The sequence below is a fragment of the Oncorhynchus mykiss genome, chromosome 7 (genome assembly GCF_057628025.1).
Source record: "Oncorhynchus mykiss isolate SJ-2025 chromosome 7, ASM5762802v1, whole genome shotgun sequence".
Taxonomy (NCBI): domain Eukaryota; kingdom Metazoa; phylum Chordata; class Actinopteri; order Salmoniformes; family Salmonidae; genus Oncorhynchus; species Oncorhynchus mykiss.
In genome coordinates this window covers 77,995,935-78,022,530 of record NC_143028.1, presented here as the reverse complement: position 1 = coordinate 78,022,530, position 26,596 = coordinate 77,995,935, and the positions used below count along the sequence as shown (strand labels likewise).

The 26,596-nt window shown below is 44.5% G+C and overlaps 1 protein-coding gene across 2 annotated transcripts in view; it reads right to left on the bottom strand.

Annotated features, from left to right (window-relative positions):
• dag1 (dystroglycan 1) overlaps positions 1-21,557 on the bottom strand; it is a 62,732-nt gene extending 41,175 nt beyond the window's left edge. For both annotated transcript variants that reach the window (XR_016497455.1, XM_021610760.3), the window contains exon 1: positions 21,004-21,557. The gene's annotated coding sequence lies outside the window, so the exon portion shown is untranslated. The remainder of the gene's footprint in view (positions 1-21,003) is intronic.
• Positions 21,558-26,596: the final 5,039 nt, after the last annotated feature.

Below are 26,596 nucleotides of genomic sequence, written 5' to 3'. Positions count from 1 at the left end.
AGAGGAGAGGTGGAAGGAGGAGAAGGAGGGTAGAAGAGGAGAGGTGGAAGGAGGAGAAGGAGGGTAGAAGAGGAGAGGTGGAAGGAGGAGGAGGAGGGTAGAGGAGGAGAGGTGGAAGGAGGAGAAGGAGGGTAGAAGAGGAGAGGTGGAAGGAGGAGAAGGAGGGTAGAAGAGGAGAGGTGGAAGGAGGAGGAGGAGGGTAGAAGAGGAGAGGTGGAAGGAGGAGAAGGAGGGTAGAAGAGGAGAGGTGGAAGGAGGAGAAGGAGGGTAGAAGAGGAGAGGTAGAGGAGGAGAAGGAGGGTAGAAGAGGAGAGGTGGAAGGAGGAGAAGGAGGGTAGAAGAGGAGAGGTGGAAGGAGGAGAAGGAGGGTAGAAGAGGAGAGGTGGAAGGAGGAGAAGGAGGGTAGAAGAGGAGAGGTGGAAGGAGGAGAAGGAGGGTAGAAGAGGAGAGGTGGAAGGAGGAGAAGGAGGGTAGAAGAGGAGAGGTGGAAGGAGGAGAAGGAGGGTAGAAGAGGAGAGGTGGAAGGAGGAGGAGGGTAGAGGAGGAGAGGTGGAAGGAGGAGAAGGAGGGTAGAAGAGGAGAGGTGGAAGGAGGAGAAGGAGGGTAGAAGAGGAGAGGTGGAAGGAGGAGAAGGAGGGTAGAAGAGGAGAGGTGGAAGGAGGAGAAGGAGGGTAGAAGAGGAGAGGTGGAAGGAGGAGGAGGAGGGTAGAGGAGGAGAGGTGGAAGGAGGAGAAGGAGGGTAGAAGAGGAGAGGTGGAAGGAGGAGAAGGAGGGTAGAAGAGGAGAGGTGGAAGGAGGAGGAGGAGGGTAGAGGAGGAGAGGTGGAAGGAGGAGAAGGAGGGTAGAAGAGGAGAGGTGGAAGGAGGAGAAGGAGGGTAGAAGAGGAGAGGTGGAAGGAGGAGAAGGAGGGTAGAAGAGGAGAGGTGGAAGGAGGAGAAGGAGGGTAGAGGAGGAGAGGTGGAAGGAGGAGAAGGAGGGTAGAAGAGGAGAGGTGGAAGGAGGAGAAGGAGGGTAGAAGAGGAGAGGTGGAAGGAGGAGAAGGAGGGTAGAAGAGGAGAGGTGGAAGGAGGAGAAGGAGGGTAGAAGAGGAGAGGTGGAAGGAGGAGGAGGAGGGTAGAGGAGGAGAGGTGGAAGGAGAAGGAGGGTAGAAGAGGAGAGGTGGAAGGAGGAGAAGGAGGGTAGAGGAGGAGAGGTGGAAGGAGGAGAAGGAGGGTAGAAGAGGAGAGGTGGAAGGAGTGTACAGGAGGAGAGGAGGAAGGAGGAGGAGGAGAGCTGGAAGGAGGAGAAGGAGTGTAGAGAAGGAGAGGTGGGAGGGGGAGAAGGAGGGTAGAGGAGGAGAGGTGGAAGGAGGAGGAGGAGGGTAGAGGAGGAGAGGTGGAAGGAGGAGGAGGAGAGGTGGAAGGAGGAGAAGGAGGGTAGAGGAGGAGAGGTGGAAGGGGGAGAAGGAGGGTAGAGGAGGAGAAGTGGAAGGAGGGTATATGAGGAGAGGTAGAAGGAGGAGAAGGAGGGTAGAGGAGGAGAGGTGGAAGGAGGAGAAGGAGGGTAGAGGAGGAGAGGTGGAAAGAGGAGGAGGGAGGTGGAGGAGGAGAGGTGGAAGGAGGAGAAGGAGGGGGGGTGGAGGTGGAAGTGGGAAGGAGGACGAGGGGTGTAGGAGGAGGAGGGTGTAGAGGAGGAGAGGTGGAAGTGGGAACGAGGGGGGTGGAGGAGGAGGGGTAGAGCAGGAGGGGGGTAGAAACGAGGAGGGGGGAAGAGAGGAGGAGGGGGGAAGGAGGAGGAGGGGGGTAGAGGAGGAGGGGGGTAGAGGAGGAGGAGGGGGGAAGGAGGAGTAGGGGTGGAGGACCTTAAAATGTTGTCCTTGAGTAGCCTTTCAGTGTTAAACCTAATAAATGTCCGGGCCTAACACTGTTTACAACATTTGTCGACTACTTTTTACGTAATGAATCATCAACACAACTCTCTAATGAGCATCAACATTTAAACACTCAATTGAAATGCACTAGCTATCTTTATACAGACAGTAGGCTATGTGTTTGTGCCATTAACATTGAAGTTAGAAGTGACCACATTGTCCTGTTGTTGATTAGACTACATTCCGCCACGGGACAATAATCATAAATAATTTGTAAACTGCAAATTGACCGCAAGAAGCCCAAACATATATTATATTTGACTAAAATCGAATCATTTCTAACGTTGCTTACATTTGTGACCAATCACAGCTCTCTATCATGCATGGCAGTGGGGGCTGGTGGGAGGAGCTATATCTGCAGGAGCAGCAGCCGAGAAACCAGCATGTCACTTTTCCTTCGGCCAAGAGGATGACAATGGCAGTGAGCTGCATTGCGCACTGGCTCCCCTGGCATCCCCTGGCATCACTGGCTCCCCTGGCATCACTGGCTCCCCTGGCATCACTGGCTCCCCTGACATCCCCTGGCATCACTGGCTCCCCTGGCTCCCCTGGCTCCCCTGGCTCCCCTGGCATCACTGGCATCACTGGCTCCCCTGACATCCCCTGGCATCCCCTGGCATCACTGGCTCCCCTGGCTCCCCTGGCTCCCCTGGCATCACTGGCTCCCCTGGCATCACTGGCTCCCCTGGCATCACTGGCTCCCCTGGCATCACTGGCTCCCCTGGCATCACTGGCTCCCCTGGCTCCCCTGGCTCCCCTGGCTCCCCTGGCATCACTGGCTCCCCTGGCATCACTGGCTCCCCTGGCATCACTGGCTCCCCTGGCATCACTGGCTCCCCTGGCTCCCCTGGCTCCCCTGGCATCACTGGCTCCCCTGGCATCACTGGCTCCCCTGGCTCCCCTGGCATCACTGGCTCCCCTGGCTCCCCTGGCATCACTGGCTCCCCTGGCATCACTGGCTCCCCTGGCATCACTGGCTCCCCTGGCTCCCCTGGCATCACTGGCATCACTGGCTCCCCTGGCTCCCCTGGCATCACTGGCTCCCCTGGCTCCCCTGGCATCACTGGCTCCCCTGGCATCACTGGCTCCCCTGGCATCACTGGCTCCCCTGGCTCCCCTGGCATCACTGGCTCCCCTGGCATCACTGGCTCCCCTGGCTCCCCTGGCATCACTGGCTCCCCTGGCTCCCCTGGCATCACTGGCTCCCCTGGCATCACTGGCTCCCCTGGCATCACTGGCTCCCCTGGCTCCCCTGGCATCACTGGCTCCCCTGGCTCCCCTGGCATCCCTGCCCCACAGCCTCTTGACAGGTCGTCATTGTAAATCATATATTTTTGACCTGCCTAATCAAAGCCATCTAAAAAATATATAATATAGGTTAAAAAGAGCACATGTAAACCAACCAGGTGGGTTAGGGTTAGGGTTAGGGTTAGGCTTTCTGCTAAAATAACTGTATAAAAACAACAGTTCTGTGTTAGTACCATCCAATATCAAGGTCTAAAAACAACAGTTCTGTGTTAGTACCATCCAATATCAAGGTCTAAAAACAACAGTTCTGTGTTAGTACCATCCAATATCAAGGTCTAAAAACAACAGTTCTGTGTTAGTACTATCCAATATCAAGGTCTAAAAACAACAGTTCTGTGTTAGTACCATCCAATATCAAGGTCTAAAAACAACAGTTCTGTGTTAGTACCATCCAATATCAAGGTCTAAAAACAACAGTTCTGTGTTAGTACTATCCAATATCAAGGTCTAAAAACAACAGTTCTGTGTTAGTACCATCCAATATTAAGGTCTAAAAACAACAGTTCTGTGTTAGTACTATCCAATATCAAGGTCTAAAAACAACAGTTCTGTGTTAGTACCATCCAATATCAAGGTCTAAAAACAACAGTTCTGTGTTAGTACTATCCAATATCAAGGTCTAAAAACAACAGTTCTGTGTTAGTACTATCCAATATCAAGGTCTAAAAACAACAGTTCTGTGTTAGTACCATCCAATATCAAGGTCTAAAAACAACAGTTCTGTGTTAGTACTATCCAATATCAAGGTCTAAAAACAACAGTTCTGTGTTAGTACTATCCAATATTAAGGTCTAAAAACAACAGTTCTGTGTTAGTACTATCCAATATCAAGGTCTAAAAACAACAGTTCTGTGTTAGTACTATCCAATATCAAGGTCTAAAAACAACAGTTCTGTGTTAGTACTATCCAATATCAAGGTCTAAAAACAACAGTTCTGTGTTAGTACCATCCAATATCAAGGTCTAAAAACAACAGTTCTGTGTTAGTACTATCCAATATTAAGGTCTAAAAACAAATCAAGAGGAAAGGTTTTGGACATGGAGGAGTGAAGAGGCCTGGAGAAAAACATCTGAGCCTACGAATAGATGGATTACTGAAACTTCAAAGGCTCTCTCTCTCTCGTTTTCAAATTCTTGGTAGGTCTGTGAAATCTGAGGGAAATATATGTGTCTCTAATATGGTCATACATTTGGCAGGAGGTTAGGAAGTGCAGCTCAGTTTCCACCTCATTTTGTGGGCAGTGAGCCCATAGCCTGTCTTCTCTTGAGAGCCATGTCTGCCTTCGGCGGCCTCTCTCAATAGCAAGGCTATGCTCACTGAGTCTGTATATAGTCAAAGCTTTCCTTAAGTTTGGGTCAGTCACAGTGGTCAGGTATTCTGCCACTGTGTGCTCTCTGTTTAGGGCCAAATAGCAATCTAGTTTGCTCAGTTTTTTTGTTAATTCTTTCCAATGTGTCAAGTAATTATCTTTTTGTTTTCTCATGATTTGATTGGGTGTAATTGTGCTGCTGTCCTTGGGCTCTGTGGGGTGTGTTTGTGTTTGTAACAGAGCCCCAGGACCAGCTTGCTTAGGAGGCTCTTCTCCAGGTTAATTTCTCTGTAGGTGATGGCATCGTTAGAAGGTTGGGGAATCGCTTCCTTTTAGGTGGTTAGCAAATTTAACGTCTCTTTTCTGGATTTTGACAATTAGCGTTTATCGGCCTAATTCTTCTCTCCATGCATTATTTTGTGTTTTATGTTGTACACTGAGGATATTTTTGCAGAATTCTGCAAGCAAGTCTCAATTTGGTATTTGTCCCATTTGGTGAATTCTTGGTTGGTGAGCGGACCCCAGACGTCACAACCATGAAATGGCAATCAGTTCTACAACTGATTCAAGTACTTTTAGCCATATCCTAATTGTATGTTCCTTTTGATGCCTTGTCTCTCAGATCGTTCACAGATTTGTGGAAGTTAAATGTGGCGTTGATGTTTAGGCTAAGGTAGGTACAGTTTTTTGTGTGCTCTAGGGCAACGGTGTCTAGGTGGAATTTTCTATTTCTGGTCCTGGGCAACTGGAACTTTTTTTGGAACACCATTATTTTAACAGAATTTGTGCAGAAGATCTTGGTGCTGCTGTAGGCCCTCCTTGGTTGAGGACAGAAACACCATCAGCAAACAGTAGACATTTGACTTCAAAGTCTACTAGGGAGAGGCCGGGTGCGGCAGACTGTGCCAGTGCCCGGGTGCGGCAGACTGTCCCAGTGCGCGGGTGCGGCAGACTGTCCCAGTGCCCGGGTGCGGCAGACTGTCCCAGTGCCCGGGTGCGGCAGACTGTCCCAGTGCCCGGGTGCGGCAGACTGTCCCAGTGCCCGGGTGCGGCAGACTGTCCCAGTGCCCGGGTGCGGCAGACTGTCCCAGTGCCCGGGTGCGGCAGACTGTCCCAGTGCCCGGGTGCGGCAGACTGTCCCAGTGCCCGGGTGCGGCAGACTGTCCCAGTGCCCGGGTGCGGCAGACTGTCCCAGTGCGCGGGTGCGGCAGACTGTCCCAGTGCCCGGGTGCGGCAGACTGTCCCAGTGCCCGGGTGCGGCAGACTGTCCCAGTGCCCGGGTGCGGCAGACTGTCCCAGTGCCCGGGTGCGGCAGACTGTCCCAGTGCGCGGGTGCGGCAGACTGTCCCAGTGCCCGGGTGCGGCAGACTGTCCCAGTGCCCGGGTGCGGCAGACTGTCCCAGTGCCCGGGTGCGGCAGACTGTCCCAGTGCCCGGGTGCGGCAGACTGTCCCAGTGCCCGGGTGCGGCAGACTGTCCCAGTGCCCGGGTGAGGCAGACTGTCCCAGTGCGCTCGCCAATTCATTGATTTATACACTGGAAAGTACTCAGACCTCAACTTCTTTTTGCTAAAAATTGTAAAATCACATTTACACAAGTATTCAGAACCTTTTACTCAGTACTTTGTTGAAGCACCCTTGGCAGCAAATACAGCATCGAGTCTTCTTGGGTATGACCCTACAAGCTTGGCACACCTGTATTTGGGGAGAGTTTCTCCCATTCTTCTCTGCAGATTCTCTCAAGTTCTGTCAGGTTGGATGGGGAGCATCGCTGCACAGCTATTTTCAGGTCTCTCCGGAGATGTTCGATCAGATGTTTAGGGTGTTTATGGTTACTCAAATCCTTTCTCAGGTTTTCGCATTCTTCATCAAACCGGTGGTCAATGTTGTTTTTATTAGGTTGTCTTAGGTAGTCTAACTAAAATGATTACATTTGACAGGGAAGCTGATCGCTCAAAAACACCACATTACCAAAAATATGTCATGGACAATAATATGGAGTTGGTCCCCCCTTTGCTGCTATAACAGCCTCCACTCTTCTGGGAAGGCTTTCTACTAGATGTTGGAACATTGCTGCTATAACAGCCTCCACTCTTCTGGGAAGGCTTTCCACTAGATGTTGGAACATTGCTGCTATACCAGCCTCCACTCTTCTGGGAAGGCTTCCACTAGATGATGGAACTTTGCTGCTATAACAGCCTCCACTCTTCTGGGAAGGCTTTCCACTAGATGTTGGAACATTGCTGCGGGAACTTGCTTCCATTTAGTCAAAAGAGCATTAGTGAGGTCGGACACTGATGTTGGGCGATTAGGTCTGGCTCGCAGTCGGCATTCCAATTCATCCCGAAGGTGTTAGATGAGGTTGAGGTCAGGGATCTGTACAAGCTAGTCAAGTTATTCCACAGAGTTCTCGACAAACCATTTCTGTATGGACCTTGCTTTGTGCACGGGGACATTGTCATGTTGAAATAGGAAAGGGCCTACCCCAAACTGTTCCCACAAAATTGGAAGCACAGAATTGTTTAGAATGTCATTGTATGTGGTAGCATTAAGATTTCCCTTCACTGGAACTAAAGTGGCCTAACACGAACCATGAAAAACAGTCCCAGACCATTAGTCCTCCTCCACCAAACTTTACAGTTGGCACTATGCATTTTGGCAGGTAGAGTTTGCCTGGAATCCGCCAAATCCAGATGAGTTCGTCGGACTACCAGATGGTGAAGCGTTTGGGGGTCTCGCCAGTCTGGGAGGGGTGTCGTTGCTCCTGTGTGAAGTGCTGGGTCTGCGGTTGAGGGTGATGTCCTTCAGGGTCTTGGCAAAGGTGGGAACTGCTGCCCTGTAAAGATGGACCTGGTCATAAAGGCTGTCCGTGTCCAGGGTGGAGTGATGGGCCACAGTCACGGGAAATGCTTGCATTCACCAGCATGGTGCTATCTGTTTACGGTTGTAGGGGGAAAGTGTTTTCGTGGTAGCAGGGTGGAGATAACCACTTTTGTATTGGTGAAAGTGGAAGAAGCTTTTTCAATCACTCCCTTGAGTGTTGTGATCTCTCCCTCTCCCTCTCCCTCTCCCTCTCCCTCTCTCTCTCTCTCTCTCTCTCTCTCTCCCTCTCTCTCTCCCTCTCTCCCTCTCTCCCTCTCTCCCTCTCTCCCTCTCCCCCTCTCCCCCTCTCCCCCTCTCCCCCTCTCAGAAAACACAAAACAAACTGTCTACTTTGAAAACTCAATCATATTTCTTTGAAAGTCTTTTTTTTGTTTTCCCAAAGCTGTACATTTCCAAGGTCTTGCCTCAAGGAGAATGCCAGTCTGTGAGTGCTGCTAGGCTGCTAAGCTATCTTCCACAAGGACCTAGGGGAAAAAAAACATGTTAGCCTTCACTTCAGAAAAATATCACAAGTCAAGGCATGACGTGGTTTCAGTGGAAGTGGAGAAGCCGGCGTTTTAATGCAGACACACCTGGTTTGCTGGAACTGGCAAATGCCACAACCTGAACCGGGTACAGATAGCATCTAGCTGGTTAACATATCTGAACCGACTACAGATAGCATCTACCTGGTTAACATATCTGAACCGACTACAGATAGCATCTAGCTGGTTAACATATCTGAACCGACCACAGATAGCATCTAGCTGGTTAACATATCTGAACCGACCACAGATAGCATCTAGCTGGTTAACATATCTGAACCGACCACAGATAGCATCTAGCTGGTTAACATATCTGAACCGACTACAGATAGCATCTAGCTGGTTAACATATCTGAACCGACTACAGATAGCATCTAGCTGGTTAACATATCTGAACCGACCACAGATAGCATCTAGCTGGTTAACATATCTGAACCGACTACAGATGTCTTAGCTGGTGCTCCCCCTCTCTATACCAGCTTAGAAACAGCTGTTTCCTGGATGGTCAATAAGCCATATGTTAGAAATAGATAAAACATCACAGGCCTCTAAACCCCCCTAGCCCTGGCTCTGCCCTCTGAAACTCCCCTAGCCCTGGCACTGCCCTCCAAACCCCCCTAGCCCTAATACCTTTTTTTGTACTATTGGTTAGAGCCTGTATGTAAGCATTTCACTGTAAGGTCTGGTCTACCTACACCTGTTGTATTCGGCGCACGTGACAAATAAACTGATTGATTACCCTCTTTGAATGTTTTCTGTCTTTTCATAAATGGTTGGTAGTTTGGACTACATAGAACCTATTTAGTATTTTTTTAAGATTTACACATTGGACCAATATACCAACCTCCTTACCACACCCGGTGAAAATCAATCTAGACATTTAATTCCTGTCTTTCCAACGGTAAAGCGAGGCGAGCCCTTAACCTGACGCTGTGTGACGCCATTGGGTGAGTCATTGCCGGCGGCATTGTGACTGTTGACGTTCTGATTGAAGGAATGCGTGTTGTCGTTGGTGTTCAGTGACGATGGGCTTCACAGTAAAACACAGGGCCCATTCTGTCTCACCATCACTAGCTCTTTCAACTGAGACAACAAAAAAAAATGGGGGACACTGAGTCTCTCTGTGCTCCCAGTGCTTACATTCCTGCAGCCTTGAGAAATGTGTGACAGAAAGCCTTTACTTAAAGGCTGTGTGTGTGTGTGTGTGTGTGTGTGTGTATGTGTGTGTGTGTGTGTGTGTGTGTGTGTGTGTGTGTGTGTGTGTGTGTGTGTGTGTTTGAACTAGTAGAGGGTGTGTGTGTGTGTGTGTTTGAACTAGTAGAGGGTGTGTGTGTGTGTGTGTGTCCATGCATGCATAGGCTGTGTGTGTGTGTATGTGTGTGTGTGTGTGTGTGTGTGTGTGCATGCATTCATAGGCTGTGTGTGTGTGTGTGGTGTGTGTGTGTGGTGTGTGTGTGTGTGTGTGTGTGTGTGTGTGTGTGTGTGTGTGTGTGTGTGTGTGTGTGTGTGTGTGTGTGTGCGTGTGTGTGTGTGTGTATTGTGGGGGGACGATGAGTGAGTGAGTAAAGTAAAACCCTCCAACCAGGAACAATGTCCTCTATTTAAGTGTAAAGACACTGGTCAGTGTGAAAACAGAGCTGTGCTGTTTAACTGTGAGAAGTAGCATAGCCATGTTTCCCCTCTCCACTCTGAACCGCTCTATTGACAGAGACAACACACCAAATGGCCCACTAGTCCCTACATTGTACACTACTTCCCTATGGGCCCTGGTCAAAAGTAGTGCACTATATAGGGAATAGGGTGCTATTTAAGACTCATTCCAGAAACTCATGGCTTCAATACCAATAGCCAGGTGGAAGATGTCATTGTTTGTCTCCATCAAACATGTTAGCTCTAGTTCAACAACTCCTGTCATATAGGCTAACAGTTGTGTGCTGTAAATACCCAACAGCCCAAGTGTCGCAGCGGTCTAAGGCACTGCATCTCAGTGCTAGAGGCGTCACAACAGACCCTGGTTCGATCCCGGGCTGTATCACAACCGACCGCGATCGGGAGTCCCATAGGACGGCGCACAATTGGCTCAGTGTCGTCCGGGTTTGGCCGGGTGTAGGTGGTCAGTGTAAAATAAGAATTTGTTCTTAACTGACTTGTCTAGATAAATAAATAAAAATGTCCTCCATACTTAATTTAACCTTTAGTTATACAGGTTATTCTCATTGAGATCAAATCTATGCTGTGAGACAGACCTATATAAAACCGAGTCCTCTACCTTAGTACCTTAGCACCATAATAGAACAGTAAGGAACTTCAACTTTAAATTTGGCATCACTGTACAAGAATGAAAAAGGATCACAAAAACAAACAAGATGTTAAAATAGCTAACCAGTAAGTTACTGATGGTACCCACCCAAAACACAAAGGGTTCCATGATGTTAAAATGGCTAACCAGTATGTTACTGATGGTACCCACCCAAAACACAAAGGGTTCCATGATGTTAAAATGGCTAACCAGTATGTTACTGATGGTACCCACCCAAAACACAAAGGGTTCCATGATGTTAAAATGGCTAACCAGTAAGTTACTGATGGTACCCACCGAAAACACAAAGGGTTCCATGATGTTAAAATGGCTAACCAGTATGTTACTGATAGTACCCACCCAAAACACAAAGGGTTCCATGATGTTAAAATGGCTAACCAGTAAGTTACTGATGGTACCCACCCAAAACACAAAGGGTTCCATGATGTTAAAATGGCTAACCAGTATGTTACTGATGGTACCCACCCAAAACACAAAGGGTTCCATGATGTTAAAATGGCTAACCAGTATGTTACTGATGGTACCCCACCCAAAACACAAAGGGTTCCATGATGTTAAAATGGCTAAACAGTAAGTTACTGATAGTACCCACCCAAAACACAAAGGGTTCCATGATGTTAAAATGGCTAACCAGTAAGTTACTGATAGTACCCACCCAAAACACAAAGGGTTCCATGATGTTAAAATGGCTAACCAGTAAGTTACTGATAGTACCCACCCAAAACACAAAGGGTTCCATGATGTTAAAATGGCTAACCAGTATGTTACTGATGGTACCCACCGAAAACACAAAGGGTTCCATGATGTTAAAATGGCTAACCAGTAAGTTACTGATAGTACCCACCCAAAACACAAAGGGTTCCATGATGTTAAAATGGCTAACCAGTATGTTACTGATAGTACCCACCCAAAACACAAAGGGTTCCATGATGTTAAAATGGCTAACCAGTATGTTACTGATGGTACCCCACCCAAAACACAAAGGGTTCCATGATGTTAAAATGGCTAACCAGTATGTTACTGATGGTACCCCACCCAAAACACAAAGGGTTCCATGATGTTAAAATGGCTAACCAGTATGTTACTGATGGTACCCACCCAAAACACAAAGGGTTCCATGATGTTAAAATGGCTAACCAGTAAGTTACTGATGGTACCCACCCAAAACACAAAGGGTTCCATGATGTTAAAATGGCTAACCAGTATGTTACTGATGGTACCCACCGAAAACACAAAGGGTTCCATGATGTTAAAATGGCTAACCAGTAAGTTACTGATAGTACCCACCCAAAACACAAAGGGTTCCATAATGTTAAAATGGCTAACCAGTATGTTACTGATGGTACCCACCCAAAACACAAAGGGTTCCATGATGTTAAAATGGCTAACCAGTAAGTTACTGATAGTACCCACCCAAAACACAAAGGGTTCCATGATGTTAAAATGGCTAACCAGTAAGTTACTGATAGTACCCACCCAAAACACAAAGGGTTCCATGATGTTAAAATGGCTAACCAGTAAGTTACTGATAGTACCCACCCAAAACACAAAGGGTTCCATGATGTTAAAATGGCTAACCAGTATGTTACTGATGGTACCCACCCAAAACACAAAGGGTTCCATGATGTTAAAATGGCTAACCAGTATGTTACTGATGGTACCCACCCAAAACACAAAGGGTTCCATGATGTTAAAATGGCTAACCAGTATGTTACTGATGGTACCCACCGAAAACACAAAGGGTTCCATGATGTTAAAATGGCTAACCAGTATGTTACTGATGGTACCCACCGAAAACACAAAGGGTTCCATGATGTTAAAATGGCTAACCAGTATGTTACTGATGGTACCCACCGAAAACACAAAGGGTTCCATGATGTTAAAATGGCTAACCAGTATGTTACTGATGGTACCCACCGAAAACACAAAGGGTTCCATGATGTTAAAATGGCTAACCAGTATGTCACTGATGGTACCCACCCAAAACACAAAGGATTCCATGATGTTAAAATAGCTAACCAGTAAGTTACTGATAGTACCCACCCAAAACACAAAGGGTTCCATGATGTTAAAATAGCTAACCAGTAAGTTACTGATAGTACCCACCCAAAACACAAAGGGTTCCATGATGTTAAAATGGCTAACCAGTAAGTTACTGATAGTACCCACCCAAAACACAAAGGGTTCCATGATGTTAAAATGGCTAACCAGTATGTTACTGATAGTACCCACCCAAAACACAAAGGGTTCCATGATGTTAAAATGGCTAACCAGTATGTTACTGATAGTACCCACCCAAAACACAAAGGGTTCCATGATGTTAAAATGGCTAACCAGTAAGTTACTGATAGTACCCACCCAAAACACAAAGGGTTCCATGATGTTAAAATGGCTAACCAGTAAGTTACTGATGGTACCCCACCCAAAACACAAAGGGTTCCATGATGTTAAAATGGCTAACCAGTATGTTACTGATGGTACCCACCCAAAACACAAAGGGTTCCATGATGTTAAAATGGCTAACCAGTATGTTACTGATGGTACCCACCCAAAACACAAAGGGTTCCATGATGTTAAAATGGCTAACCAGTAAGTTACTGATGGTACCCCACCCAAAACACAAAGGGTTCCATGATGTTAAAATGGCTAACCAGTAAGTTACTGATGGTACCCCACCCAAAACACAAAGGGTTCCATGATGTTAAAATGGCTAACCAGTAAGTTACTGATAGTACCCACCCAAAACACAAAGGGTTCCATGATGTTAAAATGGCTAACCAGTGAAACAATTCAGGGTTGTCCCAGTGGTGTTGTGTTAATGTAGCTGTACTAATGATAGCCTCACCCAGAGTCACCATGCCTGCATCCCAAATTGCCATTCAGTGCATTTCATTTGACCAGGGTCCATAGGGAAGTAGTGCACTATATAGGGAATAGGGTGCCACTTGGGATCCACACCTTACATAGCAGGCACCCTTTCATGTTGAACACAACAGGAAACAATCATCCTCACCCTGGAAACAATATCTGACTCTTTAATCTACTATAGGCTACCGGATATAGGGGAGTTTTAGTTAATTATCAATGCGATGCTCTGGTTCATTTACGACTATGTAAACGCCTCCTTTATTTATTTAACTAGGCAAGTCAGTTAAGAACAAATTCGTATTTACGATGACGGCCTAGGAACGGTAGGTTAACAGATTTTTACCTTGTCAGCTCTGGGATTCGTTCTAGCAACCTTTCGGGTTACTGGACCAACGCTCTAACCAATAGGCTACCTGCTACCATATGGACAGACAATGATTGGATAACTCAGTGTGTTGTTACTCGGTTGATTTAGAACTAAGCCTAGCTTTACAATTGTAAAAACGGGCCATTCACTTGGCTACCTTCACTAGTAGTAAACATAGAGGCCCTAGACCTAAACAATGTGTTTCTTACAACATCAGGCTCAGAATCACACACAACTACCCTGTTGCTACCCGAAACCCACCTCCTCTCACCTAGATCTCAACGCACACACACACACACACACACTTCTCCAAACATGACCATTCACAGATGTCAAAGAGCACCTCTATCCACTGGCTGTGCAGTGCTGGAGAATGAAGCATCTCACTACACTACTACTGTCGAGCTACTGCTTCTCACTGTGGACAGAGCGGCTCGAGGCTAAAAGCTGCTCTCAGTTAAGAATATTAGTGACGGAGGATTATCTGTAGAGAGAATGATGAGATCAGATAATATAGGATAACATGGTTGTAATGACTCCAAAAAACACAATCAGGACGTTACACAAAGACACAACAACAACAGAGGAGAATAACACAGCTCTAACAACCTGCCAATTCTTAGAGATACTACGTGGAGGTTTAGTTGCTAGACTAGGTCTAATTGTTTCCTGCCAAATGTTGGCTTGAGTGTTGGCTGTAATTCAGAGTTTTGTGCTTCAACAAGCTATAGCATTTGTAAAAATGTAACTTGCACAGGGAAAATGTGACTACAGTCTGGAGCCCCGGTTTCTTATTCTATAAAGATGTGGGATGATTCATGAAAACAAGAGAAACCAAAGACTGTGAAAATGCTTCATCCACATTTCTGATCCGTGGGAGAGAGAGAGAGAGAGAGAGAATGTCCTCTGTCAGATTAAAGTGTCAACAGTGGTTCAGTAGCTCTACTTCTACTGCTACAATGCACACTGTCTGGAAGTCCAGGCTAACTAATGCTGTGTTTTCAGCCAATATCCATCCCGCCTTTGTGACTATTCTGCCTATACAACTACACTAACCATTAACATTTTGAAAGATATTGAATAAGCTAAGGTAAAAAAAAACAAAAAAGCCTTCGAAGGAATATCGATTAGAAAAGACAGAAAAAACATCAACGTTTTAGCCTACAGTAGAAACAAAGTAAACCACACAATGTTTCCATCAGGCCTTGTAAAACAAGTCTGCCTGTGCACCATTTGGAACCAGCTTAGTTTCAACAGGGTGTCTGTCTCATCTCAGGAGAGACCTCGAAGGCAGATGAATCAGAATGTTGTTTTCTTCTAAAGAGACATTCTAACATTCTATAGAATTCCAGCATAGAACTTTAGATATTCCTGTTGGACCCATACAAAATGTATGCCTACCAAGAACCATAATCAGCTTGTCCCTGTAGGTATAAAAAAAAAAAAAAAAAACTTTGTAGTTCCAGGAGGAACAATTTTTTTCACCAAACAAAATAACCCCCAAATAACCCTTTTATTTTGCCTTTACTTAGGCCTAACCAGGAAGCCTAAGTCATCGAGAACATATATTTTACAATACAGACTTTAACCTTTTTAATTATTTTTTTTTAAGTGTGTAAAGTGTATACCTTTGTTGCTTTCTAGTGCTTCAGTGCAGCACCCTTGACTGATCATCACGTCTCCCTCCCACTCCTTACCCAATAGCCTTTAAGACAACCCCACCACAGGATATTTACAACCATCAGAGTATGTAGGTTAGGCTCCAACGCTCCAGCTGAAGTGGGAACTACTACACCGTCCTGTGTGCTGATGCAGACAAAGACCTGCATCCAAATGGCACCCTATTCCCTTTATAGTGCACTACTTTAGACCAGGGTCAATAGGACTCTGGCACCCTATTCCCTTTATAGTGCACTACTTTAGACCAGGGTCAATAGGACTCTGGCACCCTATTCCCTTTATAGTGCACTACTTTAGACCAGGGTCAATAGGACTCTGGCACCCTATTCCCTTTATAGTGCACTACTTTAGACCAGGATCAATAGGACTCTGGCACCCTATTCCCTTTATAGTGCACTACTTTAGACCAGGGTCAATAGGACTCTGGCACCCTATTCCCTTTATAGTGCACTACTTTAGACCAGGGTCAATAGGACTCTGGCACCCTATTCCCTTTATAGTGCACTACTTTAGACCAGGGTCCTGAGTGTCTGTAGTGTGAGTATGTGTATCATCGTTACCCCATAAAACACACAAACACACAGACACACAGACGTACACACACGTACACACACATGTACACGAACAGAGAGAGTTCAAACCCCGTATCATGTGACAAGGTTCACCTGAGAGCACTACAATTATGAATCAACACTGAACCGAAGGGTCTATGGAAGTAATCTGTCATGTTCACACGATTATAATGATCACCACCTTCATGATGTATTAGGGTGATGGAGAGGTGGTACTACTATAATACTACATGATGTATTAGGGTCCTGGAGAGGTGGTACTACTATAATACTACACAATGTATTAGGGTCATGGAGAGGTGGTACTACTATAATACTACACAATGTATTAGGGTCATGGAGAGGTGGTACTACTATATTACAACATGAAGTATTAGGGTCATGGAGAGGTGGTACTACTATATTACTACATGATGTATTAGGGTCATGGAGAGGTGGTACTACTATATTACTACATGATGTATTAGGGTGATGGAGAGGTGGTACTACTATAATACTACACAATGTATTAGGGTCATGGAGAGGTGGTACTACTATAATACTACACAATGTATTAGGGTCATGGAGAGGTGGTACTACTATATTACTACATGATGTATTAGGGTCATGGAGAGGTGGTACTACTATATTACTACATGATGTATTAGGGTGATGGAGAGGTGGTACTACTATAATACTACACAATGTTTTAGGGTCATGGAGAGGTGGTACTACTATATTACTACATGATGTATTAGGGTCATGGAGAGGTGGTACTACTATATTACTACATGATGTATTAGGGTGATGGAGAGGTGGTACTACTATAATACTTCATGATGTATTAGGGTCATGGAGAGGTGGTACTACTATATTACTACATGATGTATTAGGGTGATGGAGAGGTGGTACTACTATAATACTTCATGATGTATTAGGGTCATGGAGAGGTGGTACTACTATATTACTACATGATGTATTAGGGTCATGGAGAGGTGGTACTACTATATTACTACATGATGTATTAGGGTCATGGAGAGGTGGTACTACATGTTGTATTAGGGTCATGGAGAGGTGGTACTACTATATTACTACACAATGTATTAGGGTCATGGAGAGGTGGTACTACTATATTACTACATGATGTATTAGGGTCATGGAGAGGTGGTACTACATGTTGTATTAGGGTCATGGAGAGGTGGTACTACTATATTACTACATGATGTATTAGGGTCATGGAGAGGTGGTACAACATGTTGTATTAGGGTCATGGAGAGGTGGTACTACTATATTACTACATGATGTATTAGGGTCATGGAGAGGTGGTACTACATGATGTATTAGGGTCATGGAGAGGTGGTACTACTATATTACTACATGATGTATTAGGGTCATGGAGAGGTGGTACTACTATATTACTACATGATGTATTAGGGTCATGGAGAGGTGGTACTACTATATTACTACATGATGTATTAGGGTCATGGAGAGGTGGTACTACTATATTACTACATGATGTATTAGGGTCATGGAGAGGTGGTACTACTATAATACTACATGATGTATTAGGATCATGGAGAGGTGGTACTACATGATGTATTAGGGTGATGGAGAGGTGGTACTACTATATTACTACATGATGTATTAGGGTGATGATGTATTAGGGTCATGATGTATTAGGGTCATGGAGAGGTGGTACTACTATATTTCTACATGATGTATTAGGGTGATGGAGAGGTGGTACTACTATATTACTACATGATGTATTAGGGTCATGGAGAGGTGGTACTACTATATTACTACATGATGTATTAGGGTCATGGAGAGGTGGTACTACTATATTACTACATGATGTATTAGGGTGATGGAGAGGTGGTACTACTATATTACTACATGATGTATTAGGGTCATGGAGAGGTGGTACTACTATATTACTACATGATGTATTAGGGTGATGATGTATTAGGGTCATGATGTATTAGGGTCATGATGTATTAGGGTCATGATGTATTAGGGTGATGGAGAGGTGGTACTACTATATTACTACATGATGTATTAGGGTCATGATGTATTAGGGTCATGATGTATTAGGGTCATGATGTATTAGGGTGATGGAGAGGTGGTACTACTATATTTCTACATGATGTATTAGGGTCATGATGTATTAGGGTCATGATGTATTAGGGTCATGATGTATTAGGGTCATGATGTATTAGGGTCATGATGTATTAGGGTCATGATGTATTAGGGTCATGGAGAGGTGGTACTACTATATTACTACATGATGTATTAGGGTCATGGAGAGGTGGTACTACTATATTACTACATGATGTATTAGGGTCATGGAGAGGTGGTACTACTATATTACTACATGATGTATTAGGGTCATGGAGAGGTGGTACTACTATATTACTACATGTTGTATTAGGGTGATGGAGAGGTGGTACTACTATATTACTACATGATGTATTAGGGTCATGGAGAGGTGGTACTACTATATTACTACATGATGTATTAGGGTCATGGAGAGGTGGTACTACATGATGTATTAGGGTGATGGAGGGGTGGTACTACTATATTACTAGTCTATGCTGTGTGCAAACATGACGTTTCTGCAACCCAAACGGCAACCTATTCCATCATACATTGTGCGCTACTTTTGACCAGAGCCCTCTATGGGCCCTCTCTGGGCCCTCTCTGGGCCCTCTCTGGGCCCTCTCTGGGCCCTCTATGGGCCCTCTATGGGCCCTGGTCAAAAGTACACTCCTAGAAAATAACATTTTCAAAAGGGGTTCTTCGACTATCCCCATAGGATAACCCTTTTTGGTTCCAGGTACAATCCCTTTTTTTTCTAAGGGTGTAATGCACTACATAGGTAATAGGGCTTCATTAGGGACGCATATATTGTTTTCAGTTTCCAGAAGGAATTCCATGTTTATACTATAAGCACTTAAGGATTGTATAATTACAGAACAAAACTACCGCACTGTTGCTTCATGAAATAGTGAAGGCATAGAAATGATTGGCCAAGCCAAATCATTTTATTTATTTATATATATATATATAATATATATAGGCTCCAATAGTGAAACCACCAAAAGTAGAGAGCCACAAAACATTTTTTTTTAAAACAACACTTTTGAAAATAGGACACGCTGAGGCATAATTGTATAAACCTCTTGTCTCTCGATATGGGCCATTGTTGTCCATTATTAGAAACAGTTTAGGCTTCAGAATGCAACGATGCCACTCCTAGCAGGCAAGTAGCCAAGGTTGATGGACTTAAACAGTATCTAAATAGCTATGATAAAATGTGAATGATTCCCTCATGAATCAGAACACTAAACAAACACACACACTGATCTTCTGGGTGTCTATTGGGTTCAGTGAAAACACAAATCAATTGCTCTTCCTAAGTGTTTAAGTGCACCTTGGGGGGGGGGGGGGGGGCACACACTTCTGAGAAGGAACCTAAAAATAGCAGCCTACGCTCCCACACCAATGCCTCGAAAAGCAAACAAATTATAGTTTATCCACTTACAACAGGGTGAGGTTATCAAGACAATATTTAAAAAGAGTAAAAAAAAATAAAAACAGAATGAACGTGTATTTGATATCCTCCATAAACGTTTCCCTGCTGTACGTTCAGCCTCAGACTGAGAGAAAGCATTTTGCGTTAGGTCAATAGAAATAATATAGATATCCCCCAACTGGAAGGTTTCAAACGTCTCCATGGAGAACTGGTACGTGAGTAAAATATTAAAACACATCCCACGGTAACATTACAACACACTCTTACCATTGAATCAATTATACACCCGTGTTATGTTCCCTGTAAATCAAACAGTATAGCCAAGCTGTAGCGAGATAATTGCGCTACATTGTAACATTGCGGTGTGACGTTACAGAGCGGTGATGAACGTAAAAAGATGTATTGTCATTTTTTTGATACAATGTTACTAAATCGGGTGCTTTCAAAAGGGTATCGCTCTCGCGTAACGCAAGGCAAGCCAATGTAACAGCTGTAAACCTACATGAAAGAAATAGCTACTGGCTCCCACTAGCCTGTCATAATGTGGAATTGGATCTAGCTAGATGAATCATGTTTTCAGCAAGTCAGAGGCAACCGTGTAACAACATTGGGTAACATCAACCAGTAGGCTTTATTCAACAAAACCCATCTATTTGTTCTACCTATAAGAGAAAATAAGCAATACGTCTACAGACCCATCCTATCCAACATTAGATAAGTTCTGGTGACTGTAATGTGATCTAATAAACTATTAAACAACAACAAAACCTCGGACCATTTGCAAGGCAGGCCCTGAAAAGTAGCAAACCATTGTAATAATGTTGACATAACACAGTTATCGCTATAGCCAGCCCTTGCAGATCTCTCTGTACATTCCTTGCACGTGATGTCAATAGCTTTAAAAAACATTAACTAGCCAATTCACCCACGAAACCAGTGCCTGATTTGGACTAAAATAGGTTCCAGTACTGTTTATATTTACGCGCAGGAGCTCCACAATACATTTGAGCTAATATTATATTCGAGGAACAGGAGCTCAGGCAGTAGAACATTTTAGGTGCCAGTACTCAAGCTCCTGTGAGCTCCTGTCCAAGTCAAGCACTGCACGAAACCCATGATATTAGGTGAAATAAAGAAAGTCAATTCATGGTATTAGCTAGCGAACACCATATCGAACAGTCACCACATATCTACTGGCAATGCACCTGTTTTTAGTCCCGTTTTGAAAGCCAGGAAACGACCAGCAGCGACTTGACTAACACCAGCAGCTGCAAAGGGGCAAAACAAGTCTGAAATAGAAGCTAGCTAACAGCAGGCAGAAGGCTCGGGGCAGAAGGCTCGGAATGATTAGCTCGCTGCCGCGGAGGACCCAGCTCGGCCAACGCTGGATCGCTAGCCAGATCTCTCTGGTCATGACTTTGACAAGTTTGCCATTCTGTAGCTAATGGCACGAAGTAGCTCGCTACACTGCCCGATCCATGCTCGTTTGGCGAGCTAAATGGCGTGTGTGTGTGTGTATATATATATATATCAAACGCAGTCGTGTGTTGCCCGTACCCTCATATTTGTATCCATAGAGGGGAGGGGAATAATTATCACTCTCTCCATCTCCTTGAATTTCTTTTTATCCTGAAATTGAACACTTTCACTGACGGAGCAGGCAGACTCGATCAGTAGATCCAATAATCGAATGTCACATAGAAGACAAGATAAGAGATTTTAAAAATATAAAACCCTTATATCGGGAACTGACCTTTTAATCTGCGCATATAGTATATTCCTTGAAATCCTCTTCTTTGTAGCGGGATTGAAAAGATCACTACGGGAACAGACTGGTTTGGGAGTGAGACACTCCTTCTCGGGACGTCTCCGACTAAAAAAACAAAGGTGTCAGGTCTACTTGCGTTCGGCTGTTGCCTTTTTCGTTAGACCTAGAGTTAAAGTGACAGTCTCCACACGAAGCTTGTGTCGGGTCCACCACCTTTTTGGAACGCAACAGCCCTAACCTACTAAAAAACGCGCCACTGGTATTAGATTACAAGTCCTACTTGGCTTCTCTGCGATGGTATGTAAGCTACTGTTGGGCTGGAAATCAAGTTTACAAAAAAAAACTAAGCATATGAAGCCAGGGGCAATCACATGACGAGCTAGGTGGCAAAAACAACCTTCCGGATCAACTAGAGAGGTATAATTACACCCATTTAGCCTGCTCTCTCTCCCCGATGCGCACACTAAGTGTCTGCTAGCTAGGTCTTTGAGCTCTGTCTGAGAAGAGAGCCTGTAGGAATGAATTCCCGTCCCCGGTCTGAAGAGGGAGGGAGGGTGGCAGCGCCTCGAATTACTCCGCCCCCACATTCTCTTCATTTATTTCCAACCTTCTCAAATTCACTGTGTATGGGGTCAATTTCACGCCATATGTATTCAATTCAAAATAAAATAAATCGTGAACATGAAAAATAAAGTTGAGAATGTAAACATTATATTTTCGAGCGGGTGAAGTAATGGATGTTGAAATCAAAAAACAAACAATTGAAAGCAAAATGTATAGAATTGTAAACAAAAATAAGACATCAAAAGCAAAAACCCAATAACTTGTAAGTAAATCATTTTAAAGCGAAAGCAAAACTCTATGACAAATGTTACAAAAAAATATTTGAAAACGAATGAAAAAATCGTTTTCGGTTAAACTTTCCCAGCAACCAATCCGATTGAATAGATTTTCATTGAGTTTTGCTCTCGCTTTAAAATGATTCTATACATTTTGTTTTCAATTGTTTGGTTTTAGATATCAACATCCATCATCTCACCCGCTCGAAAATATAATGTTTACATTCAACTAAATTGATTTTCTTTTGAATTCAATACATATTGCGTTAAATTGTCCACATACAGGTAGCCCATTGGAAAATAATTATTGAGAAATATACATATAATTCCAGAAAGCTACCACAGTGACCCACACACGAACATGATTAGCCTAGAATAGCCTAAAACAAAATAGAGTAGAATATAATTGAATTGAATAGACCAGGCATAGCATCTGAAAATCTGTGTACACAACAAAAAATAAACTTAGATTTGATCTGCTGTCTATTTGTTTTGGTGCTGTGATTTGTTTCTTGCTAGCTAGGCTGTGTTATTAACGTGTAGCCAGTTGACATTGATTAGCACATGTGAGGACTATACAGTAAAAATGAATATTTTCTGGTGTCTGATGGGAATTCTTTGAGTGTCAAGAACTCCGTATGTGGTTCAAAGTTATACAATGCAATCTGCAAGAATTTGGTATGTTCCCTGAACTAGATTTTCATAGTGTGATGCATACCATACAGCTGGGTACTGCCTGTAGTTTGACATAGGCTACTGGGTGTGCTATACCATAGTGATACACTGTGGTAATTCATTTTCTTATTCTAGATTACATTATAATGTAATGTAATTGAAGATAGAGCCTGTATATTTTAACCTTCTGGTTACAGTATCGGTCATATATAATCAGGGGCCGTTTTGTTCATATCATCTAGGTCAGGGATGGGCAACTCACGGGCCGCATGCCTGCTTTTGTAGGCCGGTAGAAAAAAATAAAAAAAACATTTTAAATACCCATGAGCCACTGTGGTTGCGCATGATGAGTTTCGTTTTTTTTTTGCGTCCCCCATCGAAGTTGCCCATCCGTGATCTCGGTATAGGGATATTTTCTGAGGTTGTACTAAATGTTAATTTACATGAAAGGCACTGTCTGGGACTGGGAAAGAGATATGTAGAGAATATAGTATAATAACTAGAGCAAAAGAATAATAAGAATGGCAGGTCTTTCAGTATGACACTGTGAACGTTGAGGGCAATCCATCAGAGTGTCTAATGACAAGTGACCAGGGAGACTCCCAGAGAGCATTCCAGTTTGCCAGGCTTCAAATCCTATTTGCTTATTTTGGTATTTTTTAGTCGCAGGTATTAAGGAAAAAAAACTATGTTTGTGTCCCAAATTGCACCATATTCCCTATGTAGTGCAGTACTTTTGACCAGGACCCATAGGGCTCTGGTCAAAAGTAGTGCCCTATTTGGAAAATTACTTCTTTTCTGTCATTCCCAATAGGGAAAAGGTCTTCTATTCTGTCATTCCCAACAGGGAAAATTACTTTTATTCTATTATGCCCAATAAGGAAAATGACTTCTATTCTGGCATTCCCAACAGGGAAAAGGTCTACTATTCTGGCATTCCCAATAGGGAAAAGGTCTACTATTCTGGCATTCCCAATAGGGAAAAGGTCTACTATTCTGGCATTCCCAATAGGGAAAAGGTCTACTATTCTGGCATTCCCAACAGGGAAAAGGTCTACTATTCTGGCATTCCCAACAGGGAAAAGTTATTCTATTCTGGCATTCCCAACAGGGAAAAGTTATTCTATTCTGGCATTCCCAATAGGGAAAAGGTCTACTATTCTGGCATTCCCAACAGGGAAAAGGTCTACTATTCTGGCATTCCCAATAGGGAAAAGGTCTACTATTCTGTCATTCCCAACAGGGAAAAGTTATTCTATTCTGGCATTCCCAATAGGGAAAAGGTCTACTATTCTGGCATTCCCAACAGGGAAAATTACTTTTATTCTATTATGCCCAATAAGGAAAAGGACTTCTATTCTGGCATTCCCAATAGGGAAAAGGTCTACTATTCTGGCATTCCCAACAGGGAAAATTACTTTTATTCTATTATGCCCAATAAGGAAAAGGACTTCTATTCTGGCATTCCCAAAAGGGAAAAGGTCTACTATTCTGGCATTCCCAATAGGGAAAAGGTCTACTATTCTGTCATTCCCAATAGGGAAAAGTTCTTCCATTCTGGCATTCCCAACAGGGAAAAGTTCTTCCATTCTGGCATTCCCAATAAGGAAAAGGACTTCTATTCTGGCATTCCCAATAGGGAAAAGGTCTACTATTCTGGCATTCCCAATAGGGAAAAGGTCTACTATTCTGGCATTCCCAACAGGGAAAAGGTCTACTATTCTGGCATTCCCAATAGGGAAAAGGTCTACTATTCTGGCATTCCCAATAGGGAAAAGGACTTCTATTCTGGCATTCCCAATAGGGAAAAGGACTTCTATTCTGGCATTCCCAATAGGGAAAAGGTCTACTATTCTGGCATTCCCAACAGGGAAAAGGTCTACTATTCTGGCATTCCCAATAGGGAAAAGGTCTACTATTCTGGCATTCCCAATAGGGAAAAGGTCTACTATTCTGGCATTCCCAATAGGGAAAAGTTCTTCCATTCTGGCATTCCCAACAGGGAAAAGTTCTTCCATTCTGGCATTCCCAATAGGGAAAAGTTATTCTATTCTGGCATTCCCAACAGGGAAAAGTTATTCTATTCTGGCATTCCCAATAGGGAAAAGGTCTACTATTCTGGCATTCCCAACAGGGAAAAGTTATTCTATTCTGGCATTCCCAACAGGGAAAAGTTATTCTATTCTGGCATTCCCAACAGGGAAAAGTTCTTCCATTCTGTCATTCCCAACAGGGAAAAGTTCTTCCATTCTGTCATTCCCAAATAGGGAAAAGTTCTTCCATTCTGTCATTCCCAACAGGGAAAAGTTCTTCCATTCTGTCATTCCCAACAGGGAAAAGTTATTCCATTCTGTCATTCCCAACAGGGAAAAGTTCTTCCATTCTGTCATTCCCAAATAGGGAAAAGTTCTTCCATTCTGTCATTCCCAACAGGGAAAAGTTATTCCATTCTGTCATTCCCAATAGGGAAAAGGGGGCTTATAACGCTGTATTGGAAGAAATGTTACAAACATGAGGACTTCTTGGATGGAAGCAATTCTAAGCATGAAGTGAAGTTATCAATTCTAACTATATGACTATATAACATGTACATACTCAGACAAAGCTATAGGTTCAGTATATTAGGACAGAAATAGGCCATGGACATCTGATAATTTGTCTTCATTGTCCCAAATCTCTTGTGTAGCAGATTATAGCCACATGGTGTACATTAAAGCTACATTTAATATCTGATCATTGCCCCTGATGTAACTTATTGTGTTTTAGGGGTTCTGCTTCAAATAATAATGTATCCCAAATATATGTACAGTGTGTTTTCCACCACAAAGCACTATTAACCCAATCAGTAGTTAAATAGCCTCCCCAGGACATCTCAGTTAAGATGCTTGTCCCCCTTATTAATATTTCATCATGACCTCATAAAAATGGAACACAAAACACTGAAGGGAGGTGGGGAACTGGGAGCACAGAGAGGAGCAGGGAGAGAGGGGGAATGGAGGGAGCAGGGGAGAGGGGGAATGGAGGGAGCAGGGAGAGAGGGGGAATGGAGGGAGCAGGGGAGAGGGGGAATGGAGGGAGCAGGGAGAGAGGGGGAATGGAGGGAGCAGGGGGAGAGGGGGAATGGAGGGAGCAGGGGGAGAGGGGGAATGGAGGGAGCAGGGAGAGAGGGGGAATGGAGGGAGCAGGGGGAGAGGGGGAATGGAGGGAGCAGGGGGAGAGGGGGAATGGAGGGAGCAGGGAGAGAGGGGGAATGGAGGGAGCAGGGAGAGAGGGGGAATGGAGGGAGCAGGGGGAGAGGGGGAATGGAGGGAGCAGGGGGAGAGGGGGAATGGAGGGAGCAGGGGGAGAGGGGGAATGGAGGGAGCAGGGAGAGAGGGGGAATGGAGGGAGCAGGGGGAGAGGGGGAATGGAGGGAGCAGGGGGAGAAAGCGGGTGGAGGGGAGTAGAGAGAGAGAGCGAGAGAGAGAGAGAAAGAGCGAGAGAGGGAGAGATAGAAAGAAAGAGGGAGAGATATAGATAGAGAGAAATAGGGAGAGCGAGGGAGGGAGGGAGGTGCTTACGAGGGAAGTAATCTGTGCCCAGAATGACATGATATAGTATTCCATGTGTAGGCAGAAGTCACGTGGTCTTTGGTGGTAACAGTGGCTAATGGTTCATCAATATGCATAGAAAGCAGACAGATTACAGTGGCAGGCAAGTTATTGGATAGAGGACTGCACAGTGTGTAATGAAAGAATTCAGACCCCTTTACTTTCCCCACATTTTGTTATGTTACAGCCTTATTTAAAAAAAATGTATTAAATAAATATTTTTTCTTATCAATCTACCCGTAATGACAAAGCGAAAACAGGTTCCCCTGTGAGGGCAGGGTGAGCAGGTCCGTAGCGGAATCCAAGGAAGCCGTAGAGCAGGGGTCGAGGGCAGAGAAGCAGGACTGACGAGACGAGGGACTGCTGAGAGGGACCAGAGGCAAAGCGGATGGAACTGTAGTGGAGAGAAAAGCAGTAGGGAACACAGGCACAACAGGATAGCAAGCTCTATACATGAACAAAATGGCTTGCAAC